The sequence below is a fragment of the Dipteris shenzhenensis genome, chromosome 7 (genome assembly GCF_047967505.1).
Source record: "Dipteris shenzhenensis isolate YYH24624 ecotype China chromosome 7, Dip_SZ_1.0, whole genome shotgun sequence".
Taxonomy (NCBI): domain Eukaryota; kingdom Viridiplantae; phylum Streptophyta; class Polypodiopsida; order Gleicheniales; family Dipteridaceae; genus Dipteris; species Dipteris shenzhenensis.
This window is the reverse complement of record NC_141602.1, coordinates 55,223,417-55,231,129: the sequence shown is the minus strand read 5'-3', so window position 1 is coordinate 55,231,129 and position 7,713 is coordinate 55,223,417.

Sequence of the window (7,713 nt, the reverse complement as noted above, 5' to 3'; positions counted from 1 at the left end):
CTAGGTGACCAAATGCCTTACCAAGTAGATGATATAGTCGCACGTCACCAATCCCAGCCTCAAGAACATATGCCTAATGATTTACTCACACCTTCAGCTAGTCAATTTGTAGATGTACCACCTCAAAGTAGTGGTATGGCCTCATTCACACAGATGGCAAGCTGCTCTATGAAGTATATGGATAGTGGACAATGTAGTGACATTTCTCGCTCGCAATCACATGCACATCCGCATCAAAGATCTTTGGAAGAGTCATTTAGGAAACAACATATAGAGAAAGTGAACAAGATTTTTTTGAGGCTATTTGTCGCACTGGTTACCCACTAAGCATGGTTCAAATCCCACATTGGAAAAGAGGTATGGTATTTGTAGCAAAGACGCGGGTCTAGGCTTTACGTTGCCTAGTTACAATGCTATCCGCAACAACTACCTGGATGCATACTATGAGAGGATGAAACTAGAGATGGAGCAAGTAGTACACAATGGTATTGAGAGAACGAGATGTACCATTGTTAGTGATGGATGGAAAAATGTCACCAAGAGGCCTCTTATCATATCATGGTAGTGACATATAAGGGGGAGGCTTTTCGTCAATCCATCGACACAAGTGGGACATCCAAGACAAGTGAATACATTTCTGAACAATTGGAGGATGCAATCCTAGATGTTGGGGAGTATAACGTGGTTCAGATAATCACTAACAATGTGAAGAACTATAGGAAAGCTGGAAAATTTATAAATCAGGAATATCCTACCATTTGGGCATCGCCATGCTCTTGCCATTGCCTTGACCTTGTGCTTGAGGATTGGTATAAATCAACAGAGACTGTGTGGTTCAAAGCCACTGTAGATGAAGGAAAAAGATTAGTGTTATAGTTCCTCAACCATGAGAGATTGTTGGGCATATTCAAAAACCACCAACTTGCAAAACATCCACTAGAGTTTTTGAAACCTGGGGAAACACGTTTCGAAACAAACTATATAATGTTGGACCGTTTGCTCAAGCTACAAGGAGTTGTAACGGAGACATTATTCAGTGTAGAAGCTAGCAAGTGGATAGCTGAGTCAACCACATAAAATGCTTGCATTGAATTTACAGAGATGAAGCAAATGGCTCACACTACTAGTTTTTGGTAGAGGATAGTTGATGTGGCTGATGCAATGAGGCCGGTATGGTTTACCATTCAGAAATTAGATGTGAAAGGTCCAAGTTTGGGCAATGCTTACATGGCGTGGTGGACTGCCGAGCGAGACCTCTTAAAGGAAAATAGAAGATTCACAGGTGACAACGTTGGCTATAGCTCCGTTCATCGTGCCACTTTGCAAAAGATGTTTTGAAAGCGATGGAATCATGCTCACAATGACCTCCACTATGCTGGTCATATTCTAGATCCCCAATGGTAGGAGTATCATCCGGAAACATTGGAACATGTAATGCAGCCTTGGCATAATCTCTTGGGACGATTTTTTGAGGATGGATTTGAATATGCTGCTGCTATCAAGGAATTTCCACTTTTCAAAATAGGGGAGGTTTGTTTGCATATACAAGAATATGAGACCTTGCAAAGGAGATGCCTGTATGGAGATGGTGGGAAGAGTGTGGAGCTTTGACACCTCATTTGCAAACATTGGGATTGAAAGTGTTATCCCAGCGTTGTAGCAATTCGTCGAGTGAACGAAATTGGAGTAATTACATGTTTGTTCATTCAGTCTCACAAGAAATCGCTTGAAGACAGAAAGAGCAGAGAAATTGGTATATGTTTATGCAAATGGTAGAGTTTTGGATGAGGTTAATGGAGAGAGCAATGATGGAGATTTAGCCAAGTGGGTACATTGATATCTCCCAGGTCTGTTGCATGATCCTCCCAATGTTGGACAATTGCAAGTCACAGCAATAGCCAAAGCAAGCTCTAGCGATGAGGAGGATGAGGAAGAGGAAACTTTGTGATCACTCATGAGCAATCATTCCCAGGCTTGAAAAACTATATACACTATTGATCGGGCTTATATTTTAACTTATTAAATATTGTGCCAATTGATTGACATCATATCAATTTGGTTGATTGACGTCATACCTATTGGCATTTATGCTAAAGCATTTTTTTGTTTGACATCCACATCAATTTTGTTAATTGATGTCATATCAATTGGAAATTATGCTATATCATTTAGATGGTATTACAATTGTGCTCACGTTTTGTTAAATTAAAAGTAATGTGCATTGATGTCATCAATTTTGTTGATGGATATCATACCAATTTGAAGTATTGCTACAGTATTTAGATGGTATTACAATTGTTTTACTTCAATGTTCAAACTTGGAACATATTATCCAATTGCTTGCAACCTTGATGTACTTGTGTAAATGATGCTAGCTACTGCACTAGTGTGTGTAAAATACTAATATCCGTCAATAGAGCATGATCTTGTGGATGATCATATTGTAGATAGATGCTTACTCAAGAGAGAGAAGGATGTGGGAAAAGGTGACTTGCCATCCCACGCTTGTTTTAACACGTAGATTACCATGTTTATAACCATTAGGAGGGGGCACAGCTCGATGATTTCTCTCTCTCTGAGTCTAGCATGCTTGCATGGAGTACTCACATGTTGGAAGTTTGGTTAAAAATGCATTTCATAGGGATAAATTGTTTTTGATGATTATGAAAGCAATTGAATTATGAACTCCTTAATTTGATAGTACTCAATGGCTCCAGAGAGGAATGGAGGTTCAACAGTAGCACGCAACTACGTTACAATGATAGCAGGAAATCGTTGGAGATGTGATATCTGCCATCAAGAATTTCGAGGCTCACCAGTGGGATGTTATGGCACTTCATGGGAGATGTTAATAAGACAATGCCACAGTTTAGAAGCGATGGTGCACAAAGAGTGGCCGCCATCTTATAGCCACTTGCTAGTATTGACCTTGACATAACAATGCAGTCTACAGATGTGGGTGAAGTTGTCGCAAATGTGGAGAATAATGTTATGATGCTAGACAGTGGACGTTGGAGCTGTAATATCTATCATCAGACATACATTGGCTCTCGCTTAAGAAGGAGGTTGCATTTCTTGGGTGATATGCATGGAAGAATTTCAAAATGCAAGAGACTAAGAGATTAGGGCCCTTGCAAACTCTTGTTGCTACCATTTTGGGACTTGTTGTCCAACATTACTATTTTGAGGCATTGTAAATCACGTTTTTAATTATGAATTGACGTATGGTAAAATTGATTTTGCAAAGGGTGAATATGGTGAAACTAATATTGAATTTTTATTCCACTTCAAATTATGCTCATAATAATTACTTCAGCAATTGCATTATTTACCCTGTTTAAGTGGAGTAGAATGTTGCATTATTTACAATTCCACTTCAAAGTATGACAATAACAATGCATCCACATTAATTACTTCAATAATTTTCAACAATCAATGCATCCACGTTAATTAATTCAACAATTTTAAACAAACAAAGCATTTTTAACAATTCAACGTGGAGCACTTCAGCCTTTTCACAATAATAATTTGACTTGGAGATTGCGTGTCTGCCATTCGAAAATATTATTGTTACAAAAAATGGGCTAGCAACATGGAAATGAGATCATTAAAAAAATAGGCTGTAACATGAAAATATTCATACAATATCGAGTATATGGCAATATCAATACAAAATTGCCTCAGCAAAAAACTAAGCCAACAGATGGCTACATGCATAAAAGATTCGATCAAAATTGGCTATATTCATACATGACTCTATAAGGATCGAAATAAATTAACCAAAAAATGTTCTCTAGCTGACTCGTGTGCCAACGACGGCTAGTACGTGGGTTCCTTGCACGCCTATAGAATATGCAGCCCGTGGCGATATAGCACGACGAAACAGCTGCCACAAACAATTGTTATCTTGAGCACCATGCTAGCGATAAGCATGAGTATTGCGAGGATGATCGCCATGGAGATGATCGACTGCTAAGACAAAGTATTACATTTATGAGAATAAGGTACATTTTAATTATCATCGTAAACAAATTTATGCAAAATTGAAAATACACCATTGTAATAGGAATATTAATTCAATACACCTTTGAAACAAACCTTCAAAACATTTATTGGAAATAGATAACGCATGCCCAAAAATTAATTTATATTATAAATATGTTTATATACAAAATTCTTCCTCTCCTTAGCATTTAAATTGAACGCAGCCTCAGATCAAGAGAGTATGTTGCACTGATGCCGAGCATGTCATACAACTCACGTGCCACAGGAGCATTGCATGCCACACATGCACTTCTCACCTTTAAGGTATTCACCAAACAGACAATGTGAAAGCATTGATCACAAGGGAGGGCATAGTATCCCGTGGCCCTGTCAAAATGATCTTAGTAGATTGGGCAACACGGCCCATCCACGATGTATGGTAATGTTCTAGGTATCTTGCGCACGGCGAGGCCAACAAAATCATGACTGATTGCCAACACTACACCCCCATCTTCAATATGTTGCAAGGTGGCTTGTGCATCACGCGCTTGTTGAGAATAATTGCTTGCTATTATGCACATCTCCACGTATGCATTGTTGATATCAAGCCACTGGCCGGTTTGATATAATAGTGCATGCAATCTTTCATTGTCGCTTTTGACCCGCTCAAGTTCTTGTAGCACTCGTCGATGCTCTGTTGTTGCATCTCGTACAGTGGCAGCCATAAATGTGACATCTTGCTCGACACGTGCTCCCTGTCTAGCTTCCTCTTCGATATTCATATAGAGATCTTCACTTGTGACAGGGGCTACACATTCAATAAAGTCACATATAAGCTTATCAATTGATGTTGGGTTGGAATTCTTCAAAAAAACCCGAAAGTAAATGATCGACATATTTAAATATTATATTCACCTGAGACTGGATTGCCGACGTTTTGTGGAGGTTCGACTACCACAAGTCTGGCACTTGGCATACGTGGATCCTCACGTACTCGAGTGATTGAGGCAAAGTCCACTTCACGCCCAAGCAAAAACTTTGCATATAGCATCTTTGCAAAGTATTTGGGAATTTTAGAGCGAAATTTCCTAGCAAAAATCATCTCCCAGATGCATTGTGCGTTCTCTTTCATGGCTTCATTTATAACACTAAGGGACCATCACCCATGTTTAGGAGCATTTTTGCTACAGTCCCACATGGTCTCTAAATCATCATCCGAGAGGAGGAGATTTATAGCCGAGTACTTCATGCCATTAGGGTTGTGGAAAATGCTGGCTTGGGCAATCGCCTTTGTTTGCTCTTTTAAAGACAGATGCGTCATAGCGTCAGCCACATCCATCATGAACTGCATCGCTTGACTACCACATGTGCGTTCATCTTGGGCTTGGTACTCGGCCTGTGTGGATGGTCGAGAGGGTGTTCTGGATGACGATGCCATTGTTTTGGTGAAGTGCTAAACCCTAAACATAATAGCAAATATATGAGTTCAGGGACATGATACATACATACATTCAAACACATTTTCTTCTCATCCTATTGTAGAAGATTTTTTTCTCGAAATTTCAAAACATAAATCCTAAACAACCAATGAAAAACATATATCCATTTCAAAACAATACAAATTTTATTTTAGGAATATTTAAAAACTACAAGACTTGCAAATGGAAATATGATGAGTTGAAAATTGAAATATGATGACTTGCAAATGAAAAATTTATAGACAAGTTTTCATATCGTCCATTGGATGCATTGCATCATTTTCATCAACACGGTGTGCGTGAAGTTTAGTTAGCAGCAATTCCATTGTCATCTATTCCCGAGGCTCATTCTGGCACAAGTTGAGTTTACAATCCCATAACATCTTGATTACATGCCCCGAGTATAGTTCATCACTTGACAGTGCAGACCTGCACCCCACAAGGAAGTTGGCTATTTCATCAAGCAACCAACCGACATCATAGCAATCTAACATGTCTGACCATGCACCATTTGATTGAGGAAAAGCATCATTTCTTGCATAAAGCTCTGGTGCAAACCAAGGAAATCTTAACTTTGGAGCATGCACCTGAACCTGCTTGGGCTTGCTCTCAGTTCTGTGGAGACACCTTCCCCAATCAATAATGCTCACTCGCACAGATTTTCCAACTGGTGTGAAATCCAGCACATAGTTTTCAGCATTCAAATCAGTGTGTCTGAACTCCCTCTCGTGCACTTCTTTCATTGCACTAGCAATAGCTATGCAAATGGCAAGAGCATTCTTACAGAATAAGTGTGCTTGTATCTGACTCCGTGTATCATGCCACGCATTGCGGGGTTGCTCGTGGGGGTTGCCTCACCTTGCCTAGTTCGGATAATCATGATACATGGAAGGTAGGCTCATGAGCATGTCATGAATACTACCTTCATTGAAGCATGGACTGATTAACCAAAGCTTGCCAACATAAGATAGGGTTGGCTTGAAACCTGGCACACCTCTATCTTAACCCGGTACACTTTTCCTTCCACCCCCCCACCTAATTCCTCAAGAATTATCAATGCAACTAGTGGGAAGTGTACCATATGGATTGGCTTTTACTCAATTGCAAAATGATTTCCTAGCATCCTTAAAAGGAAAATGTGAGTTTGATCCTCACTTTTCTGAAATTTCAAAACTAATTTTGAGTAGCGATCCAATAGATTGAGGAGCTTTCATTAAGGTGTCACAATTATGTGGAATGGTGATACACCATAGGTTGGTGATAAAGGACTCAAGTGAAAAAAATATAGTATCAAAAATGGCTACCTACTCTACAAAGGTAGAGTAAATGTCCCAAATAATATTGATATTAGTCACCAAATTCTTTTTTAGCATCATGATAGTCTTATATTAGCACCATGAGCATGAGGGTAGCTAGGATGGATAATAGGATGACCAACATTCTTCCCACGATGGGTGTACATCTGAAGAAAATTGATTTGTAAAAACCCAAGCACTAAAATCGCTCAACATTTAAGTATATCGCAACAATTAAAATATAGCACTGAAAGTTCTATTTTATAAAAATGAATGAAAAAACAATAATCATTTGCAAATACAAAATATAACATGCTAACTTGTATAATTCATGCATCATCTCCAAATTCGATTCACAAAATTGATATATGTCATTGAACCCATATAGGACCTATAATCTTCGCAACCAAGAATTTGTAGATAATGTTGTTCCAATGCCAAGAACATCATACAATTGCTCGGCCTAAGGAGCATTACAGATTGGACATACACTCTTGACCTTTAACATATTTCCCAAGCATACCAGGTGAAACCGATGGTGGCATGAGAGCACATAGTATCTGGTTGTCGTATCAAGGCGATAGAGCACATGTCGGCAAACTTCGTGCACAAGTCTATTTGTGCCTTGCCATCTTGACTTCTCGTGTCTATTTTTGAGCCACTTGCAACTTGGGTATAATATTGCATACTGACATTTTATAGTCTACCGACTGCACCCTTTTCCTTTCGATTTTTCCTATGAATGGCAGCGTGGGATTCCTTCCATTCTGCGTCTGTCAAGGGCTCTTACTGCTTTACCATTTCCCATTGTGCAACTATATCACCCAGCACTCTAGGTAGGAAACTTAGTACAGCCTCTTTCTCCTCTGTCCGCTCCATCTCTCCATGCCTCGTCTAGCTACAGTCAAATTGAGCAAGTATGTGCTGATGCATTTCATCCAGCTTAGACTTGGTAT